Source organism: Peromyscus maniculatus, chromosome 7 (assembly GCF_049852395.1).
Source record: "Peromyscus maniculatus bairdii isolate BWxNUB_F1_BW_parent chromosome 7, HU_Pman_BW_mat_3.1, whole genome shotgun sequence".
Lineage (NCBI taxonomy): Eukaryota > Metazoa > Chordata > Mammalia > Rodentia > Cricetidae > Peromyscus > Peromyscus maniculatus.
In genome coordinates, this window is record NC_134858.1 from 7,834,457 (window position 1) to 7,859,856 (window position 25,400).

General features: G+C 37.1%; 1 protein-coding gene and 1 non-coding gene across 2 annotated transcripts in view; both read right to left on the bottom strand.

Moving 5' to 3' along the window:
* Cntn5 (contactin 5) overlaps positions 1 to 25,400 on the bottom strand; it is a 1,160,177-nt gene that overhangs the window by 1,122,976 nt on the left and 11,801 nt on the right. The window lies entirely within an intron of this gene.
* LOC121831243 (U6atac minor spliceosomal RNA) lies at positions 23,709 to 23,834 on the bottom strand. The gene has a single exon (XR_006074618.1). It is a non-coding gene; the product is annotated as a U6atac minor spliceosomal RNA (small nuclear RNA).

The window sequence follows — 25,400 nt, forward strand, 5'->3', positions numbered from 1 at the left end:
ATAGTGAGTGTGGTGATATATTGTGTATCAAATAAAGCTTGCCTGGGGATCAGAGGACAGAGCCAGCTACTAGATTAAACATAGAGGCCAGGCAGTGGTAGAACCTTTAATCCTAGCACTCGGGAGTCATAGATCCATCTGGATCTCTTCAAGTTCAAAGCAAGATTGATTCAGTCCAGAAGAGAAACAGAGCCAGGCAGTGGTACTTGGTAACCACAGGTCTTTTATCCCAGCACTTGAGATTTCATGCCTTTTGCTACAGGTAGTTGGGAAGTACACACACCATAAATCCCAGCACTAGGAAGGAAATGAAATGGTTGGACAGAGGAAGGCATATAAGGCAGGCGTGAGATCTAGATCTTTTCTGCTGAGGACTCAGATAATTTCAGTCAGAGGGTTCACAGAAGTAGGATCTCACCTTCCATTTGGACTAAGGATTCGGTAGAGGTGAGAAGTTTCTCTAGTGGCTTGTTACTTTGCCTCTCTGATCTTTCAGTGTTTAACTTAATATCTGGCTCTGGGTTTTTATTATAAGACCATTTAGGACTTACTGCAACAGTCAGCCGTTATTGGATCCCCCAACTGCTACTGGCTGAAAGCCATTCTAGAAATATATATATTTCTGTTTCTTTAGAGAATCTTTCTAACACATTCAGGATATGAGTAGTGGCAGGATGGGCAAAATAACTTTTCTAAACTGAAAGTTTATCTGAATAATTATAACTGAATGCTAACGTATTCCTACAAAGGTTTTTCCTCTCTGGTACTGCAGAGACTGCTGTACAGAAATGGCTGGAGAATATATACAATATGCCACCCACTCACAGCTGACCTTTCAGAGTTTCATAATGAGAGCATCTTCTCTGGTGGTGGTGTCATTCTCACTATAATATAAAACCCATGAGACTTAGTAAGGTCCACTAGAGCCATAGTGTACGTAAGAGCACATTCTTATTATTTTAAACAAATATTGGCATGTTTATTTTTAAATTAAATGCTAAGTTTATTGTGTGAAGATTTCTTTCAGTGATAGAGCACTATTTCTAGAACATATGACATCCTAGATTATAATTATGGGATTGAAAATAGGACCTATGTTACAATTCATTGCTGAAACACAGTGTTAATTTAAAAAAAAATTGCTTTACTTAATTTCATATAAGTACAATAAAAAGAGTGCTATTAAGTTTGGGAAAATATTTGAATATTTATGTTTTAGGAAAAGCTAGAAATCATATTTTAAAATTGTATGTTTATGAACATATTACATGTCTCTTTACATATTACAAATGCTTAACAAAAGTTATATTTCAAATGCAAGAGATGAGACCTCATGACCAACTCCTTGCTCCATGCTGGGAGTTTGTCTGGCTTGGGCTTGCACTACTCATGTTTCCACAACTGATGTGAGCTCATACATGTAGCTGCCTTTTGTGTCCAGAAAACAGGTTTTGTAGTTTTATACCTCTTCTGACCCAGTACACCTTCTCCTCTCTTCCACCATGATTCATGACTTTTCTACCAAGCAAATTTAGACAGCTAATCTGTTTGGTAACTCAGTGTTATAAGTCCATTTATGTCATGAATAATTTGTCTATGCATCTTTTTCTTCAGAATTTAATTTATGCTACCTGTTATACTTTAATTAATTATTATAGTAATTATATTATATAATTCATTATTAATGAATCAATATGCTTCATTAATCTCAACAACTAATTTTGAGAGCTCTAAAATATTGGAAACATTCTTATTTTTAAAAATAATTTTCTTCAAAATTGTAGTAATTATTTTTCTTATCTTTAATAATTCCTATTAAAGTTTCTGAAGTTTCCACCTGAACCCTTTGTAATCAGTAGTCATGGACTCTATTATTAATATGTGCATAAGTACCTAATTTTATTTAAAAAATACATGCATGGGTCTCCCCCCTATCATGTCTGTCTATATGGGCACACTCGCATGGATGCATGCAAGCATGCATATGTGTACATATGTGCATGCTTATATGTGAGTGTAGTGCCTGTAGATCCAGAAGAACATGTTTTGTTTTTGCAAACATGAGAATATTACATTTCGTGTAGATCTTATCAGGAGCATGAGATATGCTCGATCTCTGCCATTCTATTTGAGTTAAATGCTGAAGAGGACGTGAATGGTTACAATAGCACACCTAGGAAGCTGTTGTCTATGCACACACAAGCTTCAATTTCCTACCACCCCTGCCGGATGCCCTACCTTTGGTGCTGTGTCTACACATGCTCAGTTGGGCTGAGGCTCTTTCACTTCCACAGCTCCCAAAGTCTTAACCCATTCTGACCACTCACTGCCCCTTCATTTCCTCGGCATCACAATCCTGTTCCCTGAGGCATAATTTATGAATCCTCTACCTAGGAGAATAAGAACTTCTTTACTTGTGCAGGGTATTTACATAGGGAAAACAGTGTGCATCTTCACAGATGTCCTCTGTAACTCCAGACATCGAGGCAGAATTTATTGTACAGATTGCTGGCTATGAAGTCCATGAAGTGTGGTACCGTGAAGATCATGGGAGAGAGGAGGATTGGCACCTCCTCCCTCCCCCAGTGTGTAACCTGATCCTTTTCATGTACACAAAGCTATGTAAAGAAAGTTAAAAAGACAATTTCAGGACCTGAGATAAGGCTATGACTTCGGGAAAGAAAAGTATCCAGAGGAGGTGGAGTCTGGAAGAAAAGGGACAAATGTCAATTAGAGCATGTGCTCTTGTCTAAAGCATTCTTGAGGAAGAGCAGACAAGTGTTGGCAATCTGTGTTTATAGTATGCATTGCTTTCTCTCCAGAACCTTCCTTGAGGACCTAGCACATCAAACTGCTTCTGAGTCCAGGTTTTGCTTCTCTGGAATGCAATAACATTGTGGGGACAGAAAAGTCCAACTTCACTGCTTACATATTTACAAAAAAAAAAAAAGTTTTAAAATCCAGCAAAACCCCAATGATACATTATCTGAATTCTGCTTTTCTGTGCTGTATGACCCAGAGTAAATTGCTTGTACTGCTTCTATATAGTGGGGAAAAAAAATCCATATATCAAGCTCATTTTCCTCTTCCTGTCTGTGACTAATCGAATCTTCTATTACCACATCATCTTAATACTAATGATAGGGCTGGTTATAAGCCAATTAATTATTAATCAGAACAGGATTATGTTTCAACTATGATGGCTTCAGTCACTTGTGTTTGAGTTCTGTGGTGTGTAGACTTTCTGTATCCTGTGTACTTCTAGGTTTTTTAGAATAACTTTGCAAATAGTATGTATTTCATTTGTATATATACACACACACATATATATTCTAAAGTTACAGATTTTCTTTCAAGAAAATTCACCAGCTATATTATATTTTCTGTAACTGCAGTTATGATTTTCCATTGTTATAATAGAGAATTAGATTTGTTGTTTATATTGGAATTAACAAAATAAAATCTTTATTTTTTGCCCAATTGCTTATCTACAGGTCCATAAATGCCCATATTCATCTGTATAGAACATAAACCTATCTTTTTCTCTGACATATTGTTGATCTTAACTTAAAAAAAAACAAAAAAAAACCCTAATAACCTAATTTTAGGGCTAAAATTTAATACTCAAATCTAATTTCAAATCAGCAGTTGGATTATATATTGACCAACTTGTTTTTGAATCACATTTAAGTGATGTCATAATACTGTTGATAGAAAATATTTAATACTTATATAAGAGAGGTGTATATTAGCTGCTGTTTTTCATGTCTTTCCATGTATATCACCTGTGCTAAACATACCTGCCCTTTAAATACTTATATAGAAAAATATATTATGTAAAATATAGCATGTAAAATTATAGCATGTAAAATAAATTATCTTAAAATTATAGATTGATAATATATAGTATGAACAATTATTTCTATAGTTAAATGAATTTTTGAGAAACTATTATCATCATAAATCACATTTTTTCACAACCAACAATAATCTTATAGAAATGATCTTTCAAACTTGACCTTGCATAGAGTCAGGTAAAAGAGAAAACTTGGGTAGATGTAAGGTTTCTTAGTAATCAAAGAAAATAAGCACATTGAACTGGTACTCATGTCATTATTATTAATGGCAGGCCATGAGAGTATAGGGATATTAATAGACGTATTAATAGAGACTGGAAGCTCAGTGCACATATTGTAAACAGCGTGTTACAGGAAAGTCAATAAAGCTTGGCAGTCATGAGTCTTCCAAAGCTTTTAGTGGAATGTATGGTGAGTGAATGCAAGGAGATAATCTCAGAGGTCTAAGGTTATGAATATTTTTCAGACCATGAAAACTACTCTCTTTCAAAAACTACATATGACTAAAAGGAGTATATATATATATATATATATATATATATATATATATATATATATATATATATACTGCTCTGAGTAATTTCCTAAAATATACCATAGAAATTTAAAACCTGTTTTCATGCTATTAATAAAACTGAATTAGAAACTTCCACTAGGATAGTCATGGTGTACAGTGCCTATGAAATGAAATCAATTTCCCTCTGTTCTAAGCAATGTTTTAAACATTTTGTAAAACATTTTCTCTAATAATCAAGGGAAAGATGATATAAAGAGAAATTTACTAATATGTTCCCGCATCAATTTAATAAATAATTAATACATTGATGCATTCAAATTATTAAAAAGTTAACTTGGACTTATCCAGATACTTAACCTCAAATGACCATTGTCTGGTGCTCTATCGTTGAAAGAAAGAGATGAATGAAAAGGAGGAGGCAGGAGTGAAGAAATAAGGAATGGAAGGAAGAGAGGGCAAGAAGACAGGCTGGAGGGAGGAAAGAAGCATTGGGGGGATAATGAGAGACAGAAGGTGCCAGAGAGCCCAAAGAAGGGAGAGAAAAATGGAGGGGGAGGGAAGAGTTGTTCTTCTGGAAGTTACACTAAGTGAACTTGTGTCTACTCCAAGTTTTATTCAAATATCCTTCACTTGAGTAAATGTACTTACTTATCCTGACATTTCTGTTGTGTACATGTTTACATGTCCCTGCTCATAGCACTATGTGTGTGGCAGACTACAGGGGATGACATGTGGCCACCATTTTTTTATGTATTTGAAACTTGCTTTTAACAAGTGGACATTATGTTATATTGTATCAGAAGGATCTGTACATTTTCCATCTAATAAAAGAAATGACATTCATCTAAATCCACAGTCCTTTGATGGGAGAATCTGGGGATAGATCCGGGATAATCATTTATCAGCAGCTTGCGTGGTCAGGAACCTAGAAAGAGCCAGACTGATTGGATTTAATTTAATGTGTCGTTTGCTCATCTAAGCTTTCACTTCTTCATCTGAATTTCATGAGAGTTGCATGCCAAGCTATTTAATGAATTATTTTGAAAAGTCTAATCACCAGGCTAAGACAGTTAATTGGTAAGATAATAGAAAACTAAGGCGTCATATTTTATTTTATCTTCTAAAAGCCATATAATGTTGGGTGCCTATATTTATGTTTATTTTGTGTCTCCTCTTCAGTAATAGATGGGTGATTTTCTGGGATGTTGTTAATGTAACTTAACTGAGAATTTAAAAAGCCAAATAATTCTCTCATTCTTAAAATGAAATTTATACATAGATGTAGACTTATGAGTGGCCTGACCTAGGTGGTCTCTTTTCCCCAATCTCCACTGAATCCTCTGTTCAGGCCCTCTGAATAGGTGAGACAGTCGATTGGCTTGATCTGTTTGGGAGGCATCTAGGCAGTAGTACCAGGTCCTGGGCTCATTGCATGAGTTAGCTGTTTGAAACCTGGGACTTATGCAGGGACGCTTGGCTCAGTCTGGGAGGAGGGGACTGGACCTGCCTGGACTGAGTCTCTCAGGTCGATCCCAGTCCTCAGGGGAGACCTTGATCTGGAGGAGGTGGGAATGGGGGGTATGCTGGGGGGAAGGGGAGGGGGGCAGGAAGGGAGAGAACAAGGGAATCTGTGGCTATTATGTAGAACTGAATAGTATTGTAAAATAAAAAAAATAAATAAAAAGTGGAAAAAAAAAGAAATTTCTAAACAGTCTTGAACTCATCATCTCTCTGGGTTCTGTGGCACCTCACTCATTCATATTTCCTCTTTCCCTAGGTAGATGATGGGAAGTAAGCCAATATTTGATTGATGACTATGGAGAAGGACTCTGGGGCAGATGAGGAAAATCAGCCGAATGGGGAAGCAAGCAGAGAGGAGCACGGGGCAGAGTGGGGAGAGATGCTGAAACTGTGCAGCTCTCCAATGCATGGCTTGTGTGTTCTGAAGCAAGGGTTAAATTCTAGGGTACAGCATACTGTGTCTGTGTAGACAAGCCTCCAGCCCCGGAAAACCCTGTAACTTCTTATTATGAGAGAAAAAAAAAAGGAAAAAATACTGTACTTTGTGTAGCCAGTAACACACACACACACACACACACACACACACACACACACACACACACACACCACCACCACCACCACCACCACCACTACCACCACTACCACGACCACCACCAAACCAGACGACCCTCGTAATTTTGAGCTTAAACACCTAAACATTAACATCATATTCCCTTACCTGTCTAATTCCTAATTCAAATCTCATTTATTAAAACCTGAGCTTTATTTTCAAACCTACTTCCATTTCCTTTTGTGTCAACCCAATGAAGAGATAATTCCATCTCTATTTGCTGAGTTTGGAAATTTAGGTTTATTCATGACCATTACCTCAAATATAACGTGAACATAGTAACAAAACCTTACAAATGTCACTTCCAAAATACACCTAGAGTCCCATGCTGGCTGCTATCAATAAGTTGATGTTCCCAGTGCTTGCTTGGGCAACCCAGGTCCCTTGGCAATGTTCTGTAGGCCACTATCCTGTCTTGTTATCCCAAGCTTCACAGATGAACCATTGCGGAGACATTAATGTGAAATAGAATGTAAACTGTGTGCTAAGTAGAGAGGGGCAACTGCTGTCAACCCCGTAGACCTGAGCTCAAACTTTGATATCTGCATTGTGGGAGAAGAGAACTGACATCCAAAAGCTGTCCTCAGGACTCCAAATGCAACCCATTACACATACATGTGAATGTGTGTCTGTGTCTGTGTGTGTGTAAGTTCACACACACACAATGAATAAAATGTGATTAATTCCTTAAAGAACATAATCTCCAACATCCAAAGCCTTATCCCAGATTAAATCTCAACGATTTTGCCATAATCCCCAAGGTTTCTTTCTGAGTTCCTCTCTTTAGCCACCCTAAACATAAACACTGACAAATATTCAAAGAAACTCGACTTCTTGATATGTTTAGGAGAGATCCTGCCCCACCCCTTTGGTGGCCAGTTTTTTCTATATGGAATGTCGCATCACATCTGCACAGTTTACTGCCTCGGTGTCTATATTTGTTTTGTTACTTCCTCTGGAGAGGCTACAGAAAAATCTCAATCTTTCTCTTCTCCCTTCCCTAATACATCAAAATCCCTCTCTATTTTAGCATCTCTGACTTATTCATGAGCACATTTACAATCATGTTTTACTCTTTAAGTATATAGCTGAAGTCTCTACTGCAAGTCAATTCTTTTTGGTTGTATATGCTTTTCCTTGTTTTAGTTCGTTTTGTTTTGACAGAATCTTGTAAGTTCCTCTCACTGTTCTTGAACTCATGATCTTGCTGCAGACTCCACTGTGCTAGAATTATGGGTACAGCTGGCAGTAAAGGATGTGCTTAAATATTCACTGAATGAGAAGACGAGTCTTAATTGAAATTTTACTTTAGAAATATATTCAGGGAAAGAGACTTGATGAAGCTGCTTCGCTTCTGCCTGGGTTTCTATGGTCTATGCATATAGAGCCACGTGAGTTTCTCTTCCTTCTACAACTATGCGTCGTCCTTTTAAAAAGCTTAGCTAAGGAGGCTCAAATGGAATGGTATGCTTCTCATTTAGAAATAATCAAAGGATAGTATTTGTTTTAAAATTAAAAAAAATGATCATGCTTGTGGACTAAAAAACCCAATTTATGTTATTTTATATTGATATTGCAATAAACTAAACTTTCAGAAACACCTGGAAATTAAGAACTTGGAAACAAATGTGTGTGTGTGTGTGTGTGTGTGTGTGTGTGTGTGTGTGTGTGTGTGTGTGTCTTCTCTGCAAACAGATCAAGCTCACTGAAGACACTTAAAAACATGCCTTTTCTGTGGAATTTGTGAAGAGTTTCAAAGGCAGGGTGACCATCTGTCCCATGAGATAACATAATCTAAGGTATCTCTGGCCAGATTAAACAGTGCTTCTCAAAACTGTTCATGCTTGTCAGTTTACTGACAAGTGGAAATTTGGTCTGAAGGTAGTATCCACAGTTGGAAATCTACTCTAGAACAGTTGACAACCAAGAGAAAAATGTGGGATAGAAACAAGGCAAAATTTCTTTCCTACTAAAGAATAGTTAATTCAAAAATCATTACCCTCTTACCTGTGTTTACTTGTAAGGTGTTTATATGCACAATGACCTTGTGGTTATTTGCCATGATTCTGATGTTTCCTTGAAAACAAAAGTTAAATCACTGTTGCTCCTTAGGGACTGTGATCATGGACACCACACTAGAAAATACGGCTGAAAGTTTATATACACCCTGTCCTGGCAGAAAGCCCTTGTAGCACACATGTAGTCTTTATTCTGTTTAGGATCATAGCCCAAGGGATGGTGCCAAACACACCCAGAAGAGGGTCTTTGCTGTCCAGACGACCATTATCGAAAAACTCCAGAGACACACCCAAGGGCATTCCTTACCTTCTAAGTATTCCTCGACCTCATAAAGTTGACAACAAAAATTAACTACCACAGTCGCTGAATGGCTAAATATACATAATGTTTGAAATAACTGTAACATAAAAAATGAATAACTCTAAGAGGGCTCATTGAAATTCTTAATAGAGAACATGGGATCAATAAAACAGCAGGGCATATCCATGCCACCAAAGCATGACCAGGAAAACATTGCAATGAGAATGTGTTTTAAGCTATTGGGCCTTCAAAGCCTACTACAGAGAGAGAAAAGAGAAAACCAGAGGGTGAAAAGCAGGCAAGCCTTGAAATTGAAAGCAAAGCAAATGACCCAAAGGCAAGATTCCCTGAAGCCTAGATGATCAGGCTGAAGGACTAGACAGAGCCCAGGAGCAAAATCCATTCAGGCCCAGCAGTGAGTTGAAAGAAAGCCTTCAGGGCAGAACTCACTCTGTTTTCAACTTAAGAATGGCTACCTTATGTCTGTATGCACTCAGGCCTGAAAAAAAAAAAAAAAAAAGAATGGGAAATCATAGGCATAGTGCAGTTTTAGTAGGGTGAATGCTTCTGGTTGGTAAAAGCTGGAAGTTGGCAGGCATTTAAATGGGCACCGTAGAACTGATGAGAAAATTAGACTCTGAGGAAGGGGGAAGCAGACTTTGATAACAAATGCATTGATTTTGATCACAGAAGCCAGGACCAATGAGCACATCCTCTCAGTGTGTACATATTAACAGCTATTGACTGATCTGTTTTCACAATGCCAAAAGAATCAAGAAAATCAGAATAAATTGTACTCTGTTAAACTGATGCTGGGTTAGTAACTAACATTACAGAAATCTCATTTCCGTTTGACTCTACATGAAATTGTCATAGCTTAAAATTAGTTGTGGAGAACAGGGATCCTATTTATTCTTATCTCTTAAGGAATAAACATCTCAAATGTTTCAAACTGACCAATATGAGGAGTTTTGAGAGGACTGTGTCATCCTTCATGGTTAGTTAGTTTCTAGGAAGACTTCACCAGCCACAGAGCTTAGTGGGAACAGTGAGGAAATCCATTTGTGCCAATGGTCCTCCTCTGGGTACTTAACAAATCAAAAAAAGAAAGCAGTCCTAAAGGTAAAATTGTGGGTCTCTGTTCAAGATGTTTTTAATTCTGGGTACAATGTTCTAAGTAAATCTTGCAGGTGGTTAATGATCAAAGTAAAATGTTAAAAATACTAGTTATTAGCCGGGCAGTGGTGGCTCACGCCTTTAATCCCAGCACTTGGGAGGCAGAGGCAGGCGGATCTCTGTGAGTTCGAGGCCAGCCTGGGCTACCAAGTGAGTTCCAGGAAAGGCGCAAAGCTACACATGAGAAACCCTGTCTCAGAAAAAAAAAAAAAAAAAAGCTAGTTATTTTGAATAGAGTACTTTTCCACAAGAATTTAACCCCAGAATATGAGTTTGCAGATAACTTGATTAAATAATACCTATTAGAGTCTTTCATCATCCAAACATCACAAGATACTGACATTGTTGTTGGTTATTTTCTGTCATTTGATAGTAAGACCCTATTGATGAAGACACCACATACTTGAATCATAAGAAGAAACCAAGCTGCTACTGACCTGGAGGTTTCATCTCTGCTTGCTAACTTTTGTAATACCAGAAGGTCCTACACAGGCAGAAAAGTAATCAAGAGTCTTACCCAGTTGTGAGAACTGTGAGCCACAATGATGACTGGCCTGGCAAGTATGCCCTCTGGTGCAGTAGTGGCATGGATCTGAAATTAACCCACCACTTTCTGATTGGATTTACCAACTGCTCCACAAGGGGGAACTCATGCCTGGTATTGTTATATGGGCCAAAAGAGCTATGAATGGATAAGTCATATGACCTAGGGAAGAAACAATAATTACTTGGACATACTATTAAACCAACTCCTAATGATGTACTGCTATATATCTTTAGTACATAGATTAGTACATCTATCAACCTTGATCAGAAAAGCTGGTCTTTGCTGTAAATGGTGATTATTACAGAGCCTAGAACTGATCAATGTGCAAAGAATAAGAGACTGTGATGTGCTTTGCTCTGAATAAGTCATCTCTATCTTACTCCATCCTCATATGACTCAGGGATTGTCTTAAAATCGGGAATGAAAAAATTGTAAAATCCAAAAGCAAGGCTCATCTGCACTGAATCAGTATTTGCCAGACACAGCAGGGCCACTGCACTCATAAACACACACTGGCTATGCGTGCATACCTAGGACCCATATAAGATCAAGCTAGCCAAATTCCCAACATGCATTAATGAGGGACTGATGCCAGACTAAAGACTAGATGAGGAGCTATTGTTAACTGATGGCTTTGGAGGGAAGGGAATTCTTCAGTTATTTATTCCCTGAGAGGCTACCCATGCTCCAGTAGACAGCATGACACCCATGTACATGCAGGCAGTACTATGTGAATGGAGTTAATTTAGAAAAAAAGCACATGAGGCTGGAAGGGAAAAGTAATGGTGGATGGATAGGGGAGTAATTGCAGGAGAGGAAGGGGTGGATTTGATTAAAATACAGTATATGCATATATGAAATTCCTTAACAGCAAGAAAATAAATAATATATTAACATTTATTTGAATGATGAACTACACAGTTATACCCCCATTGCTACTACACTACTTATTTTTAGGAAAAATTTATTCAATTAGATTATGAAACCAATCCTTACTCTAAAGTTTTCTTTTAAAACACCTGTACTATGATATCACTTGGACCTCCATATAGGATCCTGTGATGGTCATATTGAAATTAATCTTATATTAAGCTTTTTCTATTTTTGCAGAATTTCCCAAATGCTTGTTTGCACCTTATTTTATGACTTTGATGATCATGTGCTTCATTTTTGTCACTGATGATTGAGTCTGGGTCATTGTGCATGCTTAGGCAGGTTTTTGACCACTGAGGCACAGTGCATAATTGATCACCTTTAAAGCCTTTGTGTAAGTCAGGACACACTCTATTACTAACAAAAGTATGGTTCATTATAGATTTTCTTTATTCCCTATAAGTACAAATCATAAGGAGACAACAGCCATAGGACCTTGTAAGTTCATCACTAAATCTGACTTTAACGAGTGAAAATATGCTATACTCCATCTGTAAATTCTTTTTTTCACATGTCCCTTGCTGTTCCTCTAAAAATCCAACTCTTGTAGAGATCATCTTATCCAAGTGCAAAATCACCCATCTATTTGGAAATTCTAAAAGAACAATTAAATAAAGAAATCCACAGACATTCAGGGTCATAGAGGATCACCAAAAAAGCTGCTGAGACTTCGGACAAGGTGTGGCTTCACACACTTTATTCAGTGTCCATTTCTTCATGCCTTTGCTCTAGTATTTTCCAGCACACACACACACACACACACACACACACACACACACACACACACACACACACACACAGAGAGAGAGAGAGAGAGAGAGAGAGAGAGAGAGAGAGAGAGAGAGAGAGAGAAATATGTTTTTATTTAATTTTTTTATTATTTTTTTAATTATGTGTATGCCTGGCTCTGTGTGTGTGTGTATGTGCACATGACTGTGGGAACTCAAGGAGGTGAAAAGGGGACATCATATCTCCTGGAGCTGGAAATACAGGAAGTTGTGGCCTATCTGACATGTGTAGTAGGATCTGAACTCAGGTCCTCTGAATGATCAGTGCAAACCTTTTACCAATGACCTACCTCTCCAGCCTAATTTTATTTTTGCTTTTTGCTGGTACTGGAAATCAAACCACACAGTTTGTGCATGCTAGGCAAGAGCTCTATGACTGAGTCATATACTTATCCCTTTTAGCCTATTTACCTCAGCCCGCATATACTTTTACAAGGATAAAATAGAATGACAGTGGGAATTTTGAGAGACTTTATACGTAGAAATATTACCCATCTGAAGGTTCGATAAAATAAAACTTAGCAAAAAGACAATGTTTTCTACATTTCAATGACTTTTTAATTGGATGAAGAAGTTCCTGGTCCATAAAATTTCTTTAAAATATTCCTTGGCTAAGGCAAATAGAAATGTGGCAAGTAAAAGCTTTTGTTTAGATGCTCCAAAATTATAGCTTAAGCTTACTGTCTTTATCTTTTCATAAATTATTTTAAATATTTTATTTATATGCTGTATGTGTGTGCACACAGTGCCATAGAGGGAATGTGGATGTCAGAGGACAACTTGCAGGAGTCAATTTTGCTCTCCCACCATGTGGATGCTGGGAACCTAATTCAGGTTTCAGGCAGCAAGCATCATTACACACTGAGCCATCTTGCCAGTCCAAATGTTTCTATCTTATTATTCTTTGGCCTGAACTGTCAGTTCGTTGACTTTCTGTCCCAAAGTTTAGTGACATCTTGAAGACCTTCTTTATCACAGAGAAAGACTCTTATGGACAAACTAAATCATGAGCATGAAGAGAAACCTGGATAAATAGAATAATTACAAGAACATATAGAGCTATAACTGTATCTATCAATATTCTGGAAGCCTCAGTTGCCAATGCTAAAACAGGAGAAAAGTATAGAAAGACCTCTCACTTTCCTTGAGTAAACTAGACGGGGGGGGACAATAGAGGGTAAGGGATGGAGAATGAGAGCATAAGGGAATGGGATGGGCAAGCTGGAACAGGGACAGAGTGGGAGAGCAAGGAAAAAGATACCATGATAGAGGAAGACATCATGGGGATAGGGGGAAACCTAGTGTTAGAGCAGTTCCCAAGAATCCACAAGGAAGATCTCAGATTAGACTACTAGCAATAGTGGAGATGGTGTTGAACCAGCTTACCCCAGTAATCAGAGAGGTGAATACCCTATCAACATAGAGCCTTCATCCAATAACTGATGGAGAAGATGCAGAGATCCACAACCAAGCACCAGGCTGAGCTCCAGGTGTCTAGTTGAAGAAAGAGAAGACAGAGTCTATGAGCAAGGGCATCAAGATCATGATGGGGAAACCTGCAGAGACAATCAAACCAGTGGGAAAGTCCAACAGCTGTGGAGCCTCCATGGGACTGGACTAGGCCCTCTGCATAAGCAAGACAGTTGTGTAGCTTGATCTGCTTAAAGGGCCTCCAGGCAGTAGGATCAGGATCTATCCCTGGTGCATGAGCAGGCTTTTTGAAACTCACCACCTAAGGTGGGACACCTTGCACAGCCTTGATGCAGGGGTAGGGGCTTGGACCTGCCTCAACTGAATGTATCAGGCTCTGCTGACTCCCCACAGGAAGCCTTACCTTGTCAGAGGAGGGAATTGGGGGTGGGTTGGGGGGCAGGAGGACTAAAGAGAGGGGAATCTATGGTTGGTATGTAAAATGCAAAAATAAAAATACAATAAAACATTCAAAAAAAGAAAACAGAAAGAAAGACCTTTCAGGAGATTATTGTAGACTTTCCCAGTCCTATAAGAAAGGAGGTGGATTTAGAGAAAGAAATGTATGTTTGACAGAATCTGCTTGGTGTTTTTATAATTTCTGTCTTCTGAAAATAGGTTGCAGTTAATTTTAGCCCACAAATATGTTGGTTCAATGAAATGGGTCTTCTAAGTTTTCAGCAATTAATTCTAGCAGATTCTAAGCAAAATTGACTGCAGCTTTTTCTTTATGGAATGGTAATATAAAGAATAAGGAATGTAATATCACAGATAATTTGTATTACATTTGGTTTTACAAATTAAAAGCAATTCCCCATGGTTGAATGGGATGTAACAAACAGTGCAAGTAGGAGATGGAGAAAGAGGTCAATCTAAAAGCAGAGCAGACCATCTGATATATCTTGCTTCTGGGATATCACTATGTATGCAACATGGATTTAGAGAAGATTAAATTTGTAATTTCCTTTTCAAATTAAATTTTTGTTGTTATTGGTTTTGTGTGTGTGTGTGTGTGTGTGTGTGTGTGTGCGCGCGCGCGTGCGCACGCGCGCGTGCACATGAAGATCGGAAGACAACCTTTGGTAGTTTTTCTTTCCATCATGGGCTCCAGGACTTAAACTCAGATGTTAGAGTATGTGCAAGAACTTTTACCTAGTGAGTCAATTTTATTGCATTAATTTAGAGTTTCTGTAAATATAGTATGTCATTTGCAATCAGATATAAGAGTTAGAAACTATGATTTTTTTAATAGCTCTTTGGGTAGACTGGAAGAAATAAAGAATGAATGACAAAGTTGTTTCATTGTCACTTAGTAGGGAACTACCCCGGAATTCACTACACATCAGGCTTGTTTATGAGGTAGTCCTTTTTCCCTCTGCACTCACCCATGACATTGGTAAAACCGAGGCATATTTCAAAGGTGGGAGACCTTTCACTATTCTATTCACAGTGTTCTGATTCATTGAAACCCTTACTTTAACATTTTATTTAAGCCTTTAACCTCTTTTGCTCAACCAAGTTTATCTACTCTTATTAAATATTTTCTCTTCCTCTCTGTATTGTGTTTGCTTGACACATAATATAATTTTTATTTATATTTTTATAGTTATATCTATACATTCAAATGCATAATCACATACATCCAGATATTGAGATGCTTCTCAATATCACATGTGATAATCTTTCATGTTTAGTGACCTCACTCTGTCTAAACTCAGAACCTTTTATCTCCCTGATTGATTCTTTCTTCTACAGCAGTTAAAATCCATTGCATGCTTTAAGGCCAGTCAGCAGCTAACTGTCGCCATTCTGCTCATCTACCACTCTTCACAATAAAGCATTCCTTTCTGATTCTGAAGATTGTTCAATGCAGTCTGCCTGTGCACTGTATGTGCTGAAAGCATAAGCACCTTGTATAATTATGAAGACACAGATGATTTAGTAAACAAGAGGTTAGCACATAGTAAACCCAAGTGAATAAAGATAACGAATAAAGACTAAATGAGTGGGTTTACTGATGCCTAATCATTGCTATAAAATTTTCCATTTCCTCTCATTAAATGATACATGCACAATTCTCAGAGGAAATATTTTATTTCCTGTGCAATGATTTCCGCACAATACCCAGTACAAGGCTCTCAACACAGTGGGCAATCAATACCTGCTGTTGACTGTGGAAGTAAAATAAATTTGCAAAAATAAGCCAGGCTTGTTTCTTGTAATGGAACTCCCCTTAGTGATTTTTGGCATCCTAAATGAAATCACCACAGGAAAGTTTATGAATGATGTGCCGAATGTTACAAATGAATGCCATATTTTCAGATATAACACTAGTGGCTGTACTAGTTATAGATAGTGAAAACCATGCAAATATCAAAAGGGAGAAATACCCATGTGCCATTATTAATGACTTAGTTATTTGTTTCTGTAGTTCTGAGATCAATGCTACTGATGCCATTGAGGAATTGAACACAATTGCACAGTTAGAAATGTCTTTCCTGAATTAGCATTGTTTTCAGGAGATCCTGTGTGCAATTAGTAAAAACAAAGAGACACAAAGAAAACACATATCTTTTGAAACATCTCTCGTATGAGCCAAAGCAGTGCACTGTTAACCTGCTATATTCAAGATGCTCTAATTTCATTCTTTTGTAGTAATTTTGGCAATATTAATCCATCATATTCTTTGGCGTAACCCTTACAAAACATTATTTATTACATAACCACATGTGTGTGACATCAGTATACACATGATATATATGCATACTTGAAGGAATTATACTGATGCATATGATCACATGTATATACACATATATAATATTAACATGCACATGCATAATAGTCATAGGCTGTAAGCAATGAATATTTAGAAAAGCAAACCTGTTCACTACACAGACTGGAGATCATGTAAATAAAAGAATATACCCATTCCTACTATGATCATTTCAAGAAAGTGAAATGAAAATTCCCAAATACTGAGAAACCAGAAAACTTATTATTTCTAAATATGAAATATAGTTACAGTATTAACTACATGACCAATGATTCAAAATAAATTGGGCTATCATTGAAGAGCCTATTTTTAACTGAATATATTTAATTTCGACATGTATACCATGAAAAATTCTTTCAATTAAGAATCAACATTCCAGGCCAGTGAGATGACTTAGCTAGTAAAGAAATTTGGACCCAACTTGCTGAGTTCAAGTTTCAGAACCCCAAAAGTAGATGAAAAGTTTTCTTCACACATGCTGTCTCTAGCCTTCGCACATGTGCTTTCTCATAAACACACACATGCACATACAAAAAACACAATACACATGCTCACACAAACACAAATGAAGTATAAATTTTATTAAATATGAACTTTTATTTAATTTAAAATTATTTGATTTCCATTTGAAATAGTAACTGATACTGAAGAGTTATTTCATTTGAATAACACCCGTGTTCATATTATAGTCATAAAAATTGTGAAACCTTCCAATGTAAATTTTAAAAACTCACACTTCATATAATAAACCCTTATAAATATATCTTCCACTTTTCCCTTTTCATTTCTTTAAATATGAAAGTTCACATGTTACTTTGGTCTTTCAAATCATGTTATTTCAAAGGTTTATATCTCTCATGTTCCCATTTCCTACTTTTTTCTTACAGATAAAGTGTCAGTCAGCACACTTCATCAGGGAGATGTTTGCTTGGAAGCAATTCTCAGTGCTGGAGAATTATAGAGGCAATCACATTCTCTGAAGATAGATCTACTGGCTGCACAGCTATGCATCTAGGTTTCCAATTTACAAGATTTAAATTAATGGCTGTTTTGTAGAAAACAAAAAAGTAGTTATCACAGAAAGTAATTCATTGTAAAAGCACTCACTACCCACTAGATTCACGCAGTCATTGGACATTTGGGAATCAAATTAGAAATAGTACAATCAAGATTTAATTCTTTATAAAATGCTAAGCAGAGAAAATGAAAGTCATCTGAGTTATAAGAAACTGTGGCAAAATAAGTAGAGACTTTAAAATCCAGTCTTTCTCCATCAGTCTTACTCATCCAGCTGGCAGTAGGGGTTCTAGGTGCCAGGGCCTTCACTCTGACTTGAACACAGTCATCCTGTTGGTAGTAACGTGCATCCTTTCTCCCCTTTCCCAATCTTTATCTGGGAAGATGGACGTAAAGTCATTTCATGAAGTTTTCATTCTGCAGTGGTACCTCAGTTGTGTTTGGTCCTATAGTGGCTTACAGAGGGAGGAGGTAGGATGTTCATGTCTGCCAGCTAGCAAATGAGGTCGATTCAATTCAGCCACATTTCAATGGGTAATAGAAGATTTCTATTAAAATCTGATATTTGGAAATTGGCTCTCCTCTTTTATTTCTTTATTTAGGTCAGGTGGATTTGTGAATACAGTTAAGTCAGTTGCCACCACTAAGTCATATGGTCACATCCAGTCGACTTCACACATAAACTTCACTTTAAGAGAAATTCATATTATGAGAGATGTTAAGTAGAGAAAATATGAAATGCTCATATGGAATCTCCAGGATTAGGGCAGTGATTTGCCTTCAACTTTAAAGTTGTTCACCAACATGTTCCACTGATTTCCACTAACAATGCCCTCACTATTACACGTTTGCAATATTTTACAGGTGGGAGGCATTGGTTGGAATGGCAGCAGCAGAAGCTGCAACAAACATTCAAAATTGCCAGTCATCTTGACAAAATTAGCAGGATTTTTGGTAACGGTATTGTTTAATGTTTTACCCACAACTTTTCAATGAACACATTATAAGCAATGTATTAGCCACATCTAGTTTTCAGAACACAGAACGTCTTTGTTGAAGTCATGGCTTAGAATGAAACTAAATCCTCATTTCATTTATTGTTGTATGCATGAATGTGTTGCCTCACAGATGCAGGGTATTATAGGGGCCGGCTTTTAGAAACTGTTTTACCAAACTGAAGATGCAGGGCAGGTGTTACCTGAGAGTCGAAAACCTGGGGTTCACACGGACATTATAACTTATTAAGAAAACAATAACACGCACATAGTACCCACCCTAAAGAGTCATTTTGTGTGTATTTCTTATTTAGTAATCTAGTTAATGATATTAGTGTGAAATTGTGAATTTTTTTCACTGAAAATTCTCAGTAAGGCTTTTGAATATTCTCTTTAAAGATATATTTTGTTTATACATGTATTTCTGTGTGTAGATATATGTGCTTGAATGCCTGTACTCACAGAGTCCAGAAGTGGACATCAGAACTGGAGCTGGATTAATGGGCATTCCAGCATTGGAGTGGTATGATTCTTAACTGCAGAGCTACCTCTTTCAGCCACTAAGAATTTTATTATGATATATGGAGTATTAAAAGTCGAGATTAAATAGGAACACATGAGTGAGTCTTTGTTGCGATCATTGTTTTTCTTTAGAGTTGGCAAACATGCCTGTTACTTTGTTTTAAATGTTTGGGACCATGCCATAGGATGTCAGCACAATTCATCTCCTCCCTTTGGTTCCCTTCCTCTACCTTATGTTATCTAGTGGTACAAAGTCTATTTAGGAAGACTTTCAAAGCCATCCCAGTAATTCAGTGTTTGGGATGACCTTCAATACTGTCTGTAAACCTGACACCACGGCTTGATTTATTATCATATTAATACAAGTTTGTGCACTGACCATGAAGCCTTCTGGACAAAATCCTAATAAAAGGAAAGAAATTCCAAACTGATGTAAGTAACTCACCAGAAATTATACTAATCTTAGAGTTATATATGTCTATGGATCAGCTCATTTTGCCTTATTTTCAATTCATATGAACTATTCTGCTATTTCTCATAAAATTTCCTCACTACAGTTTGAAAATATGTTAAACACATTCAACAAAACTTGACACATTGTGAAAATATATCTTAAGTTTTCCACTTCCAGGAGGCCAAATAATTTTGCACAGCTTTTTAAAATGTGAATATTTGTAGGAAAATATTTGCAGCAGATATATTACAGATAAAAAAAGGAGTACCTGTGTGTACACATAAGTGCTGTTTAACAAATCTCCATCCATCAATAGCTGCTGTCATTATGATGTTTTAAACCTAAGGTTTGATTGTTAGGATAAAGTCTCAGATACTTGAAGGCTAGCAGTTTTTATGACTCAGAGCTAGATAAATTGAGTAGCATTTTCTGTATTAATTGTAAATCGGTGTGGCTTTATATTTCTGGTCTTTGGAGTTATGTAAAGAATGTAAAATTATTTATCTCCACTATATCCAAATGCTGTATATATTTCTCATTGTAATTGAATGCCGTATTTCACAAAAATCATTGTGTAAGCATATGTGTAGTGTTCACTTTTTCTGCCAGATCAAATTATAAGATCAATATCATGATTTACATTTCTCAATTTTAATAAATGTATGATAAACTTATTTTATTAATAGAAGATGCATGAGCAGAAGGCAGTCTTAGAAAAGTCTATGAAATAGCTACTTCCAATAAATAAATATTAGCCTAGTCTTGACAACATAACTTTCAGTTTTGTGTATACTAAAGTAGTTCAATATGTATTTACATTCTTATTCTGGTTAATCATTTAAAAATCGATAATGACTACCATGTTTTGAATTACATAATTTCTCTCTGTGTTTATATGTCTCACTTTCAATAGAGAAATAAAAATATTAGATGGTCAAATATTGACATGTATTATTTAATACAAAATATTTACTGTGGACACTATGAATATATTTTAACACTAAGTAATTTTCAATTCAACCATTTATGAAATATTTTGTGATAAAAGATGGACATAATCTATCATGTTTGAGATTATGTTCAAGTGATAAATTCTAGTTCTGTTTGACAGCATTTAGTGTCTGAGAATGGACAAGTTACAGTACTTTATTGCATTGGAAGTGAGGTTTGACTTTTGAGTATATATCCATCCTATGTAAAACTAATATGTTGTATTGAATAAGAACAAAAGATGTTATGAGCACATTAACCTTTTTTAGTTTGAGAACGTTGCCAGGGAGGTAAGAAAATTATTCTGTTTTCCTCATCCAATAAGTAAGTTGGTAAGCAATTAATAAACACTGTTTTAGAATATATGTTTATTAAATAGATAATAAAATTACAGCACTGTGTCTTTTCCCAAGAAAGGGCCACACAAAAATTTAACTTATAATGTACACTATTTCTCTGAGATAATTTTGATGTGATTAAATTTCACTTCGAACCTGACTAGCTTGATATATATTTATAATATAAATTTTATATACTTTTTTATGAACCTTTGCTAGAGTAGTTTTTCCTTGTGGCTGACACTGTGGGTCTTAATGATGCTTCCTGGTCTTTGGATGCAGGTATGAAGACCGGAGAAACATGGCTTTAGCTCCATCATTGAGCTTGTTTACTGGCAGAATTTGTTTCCTACTGTAGCACCTTGGCCATTTTCTCCAACACCTTGTTCCTTGTAAGTGGCAACTTGATAAAATAGTGTGAAGTTTTCCCAATTCTCATCCCATCTCTGTCCTATTGAGAAAATACTTATGTGATAGTTTTTATCTGATTGTCACAGCCTTGTGAGACTGAAACTAAGCAGAGCATAATTGGCTGCCACCCAATAAGCTACCCCTCAATAACCCACCACCTAAATCTGGAGCAAAACTAAATGAATGTATAAAATCCATTTCAATTAAAAAAATCTGTTTCTTTGATACCTTGTGCAGCTGAATATTCTTTCATATCATGGCACTTGTACTCATGTATGAGTGTATGTATGCACATATAAGGATTGTAAGTATGCACAATGTAGGCACATGGAACTCAGAAGTCAATAACTGTGTCTTCCTCAATAGCAGTACACCTTATTTTTTGAGAGATAGTGTCTCATTGTAAGGAAAACTTGCTAATTTGTCTAATTTGATTGGCCACTGAGCTTCAGGAACACTCCTCTCTTCATCTTGCCAGGACTCTGATTGTACCTATGATGCTCTGGCTTACATGGGTACTAGGCACTGAACTCAGCTTCTCGCAGTCTTGCAGCAAGCAACTTACAACTGAGATCTTTTCCTACTTCCTACATATTGCTCTGAAACTTCTTTGTAGACGTTTTGGGACATGGAAAAGCATTCTTTTTACATGGGTACTATAGGTCACATTAGGAGATTTGCTTCTCAACCCAAAGACCAAAGAAGCAAAAGCAACAATCGATTGCTTCAGGGCTTCTGCATCCACCACTATCTGTAAATGACAGTGAGAAGGCAATTTTAATATGTGACACTTGAAATGTATAACCATGGCTTATGATTTTGTGCGTGACGTCTTCAAACTTTCTATTCTCCCTTGATCTCCAAGGAAAGCCATGGTCTTTGATTTTAATTTTGCTGTTAGTGTTTTCACTGAGGCAAAAAGAATGTGATGAAAAACAGAATTTAGTGTTTTAGCTGTTAGTGTTTTTATTGAGGAAAAAGAATGCGATGAATGCCTGGCCTTCTAAGTTTCTATAGTGATAGAAAAATAAGAATGTAGAGCGCTGACTCTCTCCGGTTCGATGGTACTCCCTGTTGATAACACAGAGCTTTTATTCAGAGGGACAGGCTGAGAGCATAGTTCCTTAAGGCAGAGAAGAGAAATGCAGAAGACTAAGAAAGGGCTTAAGAGCAGGCTCCCAGGCATGAAGACAATCAATGAACTGCAATGGGGACTTCGGTACCCCTCCCAGGTTATTAGAATCACTTTCCCTGACATACCTCTGTCCCCTCCCCCCCCTCTCCCCTCTCCCCGGTTTTTCTCTCTCCTTTTTCTTCTTAACCTCTTTATTGTTTATGACTATTACCTTTTCATGAACTTGAGACATTGAGTTGCTGGATCATATTTTGTCAAAATAGAGGCAGAGAAGCACTTTTTAGAACACTGCACTCATAGTTGATTTAAAAATCTTTCAAACCAAACTCTCTAAGAGCATGGATGTCTAAAATTAATTTGTAAAGAAACGGGACACATCTATTCAGTTTACTCCTGTGTTACTAGTATTTTTCTTAGCTGATAGATTAAATATGATGTTTAGTAGCATTCAAAAATATAGAACATCAATTTTTATTAAAATTTAGATGGTCCCAAGTATATAAAAAATGTGTTAGTACAGTTTTCAAGAATACATATTCCTTCAGTTTCATGAGTAAAAAAAGACAAATCACAGAATTTACTCATCTTATTGATATTTTTAGGTCAAAGACAAGCCCCAACATAAAACACAAACAATAATATTTGCTGAAAATTCATCCGGGTCATACCATAACAAGAGTAGTTGTTTCACATTCAGTGGTTCTTAATGTTCATGGATTTTGAGTATTATGTTACGCAGTATGTGTTGGGTAAAAAATTCAGTACAAACATTACACAAAACAGTTTGTAAAGCTGACCAAAACTCTTGGTGGAAAAGCAATTTTTAAATTTACACTTTATTTATTTACTGAGACATTGGGAGTATCAGGTTGGGGAGAACAAATGTTGTCAACCAATGTGAAAAATTGTAAAATATAAAGAAAGGCTTGGTTCTCATGTAGTTCGATCTAAAACACAAAATGTTTATGACTCCAGGCAACCTGAGGTCAGGTGCTGAAGAGTTTTATGTCAACTTGATACAAGTTGGAGTTATTTGAGAAGAGGGAACCTCAACTGAGAAAATGTCTCCATAAAAGTGGGCTGTAGGTAAGCCTGCAGGTCATTTTCAGAATTAGGAATTGATGTGGGAGGGCCCAGCCCTTTGTGGGTGGTGCCATACCTGGGCTGGTCATCCTGGGGTTCTTTTTTTTTTTTTTTTTTTTTTTGGTTTTTTGAGACAGGGTTTCTCTGGCTAGCTTTGCGCCTCTGTAGACCAGGCTGGCCTCGAACTCACAGAGATCCTCCTGCCTCTGCCTCCCAAGTGCTGGGATTAAAGGCATGTGCCACCACTGCCCAGCTAAACAGTGGTTAGATGCCACGAAGTAGGTGGCAATGCCTTAACCGTATGTGTGTTGTTAGGCCCAAGGGCCTCTTCCATCCTTGTTAAGGGGAGCGCTAAGCTTCTCTCCTTTCATACAACATGGTCCTGGGTTCTTTAAGAAAGTAGGCTGAGCCAGGTGGCAGTGGTGCACGCCTTTAATCCCAGCACTCGGGAGGCAGAGCCAGGCGGATCTCTGTGAGTTCGAGGCCAACCTAGGTTAAAGAGCGAGATCCAGGACATGCACCAAAACTACACAAAGAAACCCTGCTGTCTCAACAACAACAACAACCCCCCCACCAAAAAAAAGAGAAAGAGAAAAGAAAGAAAGTAGATTGAGTAAACCAAGATGTTCAACCAGTAAACAGCACCCCTCCATGGCTCCCGGCTGCTGGTTCCTGCCCTGTTTGAGTTCCTGTCTTGGACGGTAATTGAAATATCCCCCTTTCTTCATCACATTGCTTTTGGTCATGGCGTTTCATCGCAGCCATGGTCTTCGTATAGCTAAGAGAGGGGTTCCTAAAGGATTCATGTGTGGCTCTTAAACTGCACCCCACAGATAGCCGAATGCTGTCCTAAGCAGAAGGAATCACTAAAGTATGACAAGCAGAAAAACACAAACAGAAGTCTATTTGATCAGACTAAGATGATGAAAGCGGAGGAAAGGGCAGATCAGAGGGAGATTTTCCAGTGAAGGAAATTCTACGCTGCTGGAATGACAGCCCATTGGAGGCTTGACTGAGCACAGGGGAAGGTGTAGCCATCTTCTACCTGCCCAGGCTGAACACTCTCCTGTTGGCCAAAACTCTACTAAATCTTTAGTTCACTCTGATGACAGAGAGGAAGCGGGTGCTATTTATGCATATATATATATGGTTTATCACAGACACGCATTTTGTTTCTTACTAAATTTGGTGGGGACTCAAACCATTTCAATTGACTCCTTGTTTCTATTGTCAAGAAGAATGAGTGAGGAAAAAAATCTAACGTTCATGGAGTTAAACGAGAATGGACACAGACATTAGCCTCAAACATAGAGAAAGATGTTCACATTATTCACATTCACTAAAACAATATGTGGCACTTTTTTGTGTACTCTTTTGGCAAAGGGGGGAAGCTAGATAACACTGTTGTGCACACTGGGAATATACATACTCCAATATACTGACAAATGAAATATTATTGGTTTTATCTGTGTGGAGGGAAATTTGGCAGTGAAATCAAATTTTTAAATGCACATTGGCACTGACCTAGGAGCTCTACTCCAAGATCTAATTAAACATACCTAAAAACGCACACATGGGTTTTCACTTCATATATATTTGATTTCATATGTGGAATGAATTTATCAATAATTTCCAGGAAGGGTTTGTAAGGCATTATATACTTACCGTGGAATAGTCTATATGTACACATATATAGTTCAACTGTTATGCAGATACCCAAATAGGGTGAAAATGTAATATTTGGAAGAATGCATGTATAAAAGTGTGATGGGATGGCCAGTGTCAGAAAGGTGGGACTGGGCAATATGTTAAAGGTGAGACGGCTTTCATTATATCTTTTGTTCTTGATGGGGATGGCAAAAGGGTTTATTCATTAAACATGCTCCCTCTATGGTTCTTATGAAATCTGCTGTACTACTCGACTTTCATGACTGTAACTGCTCT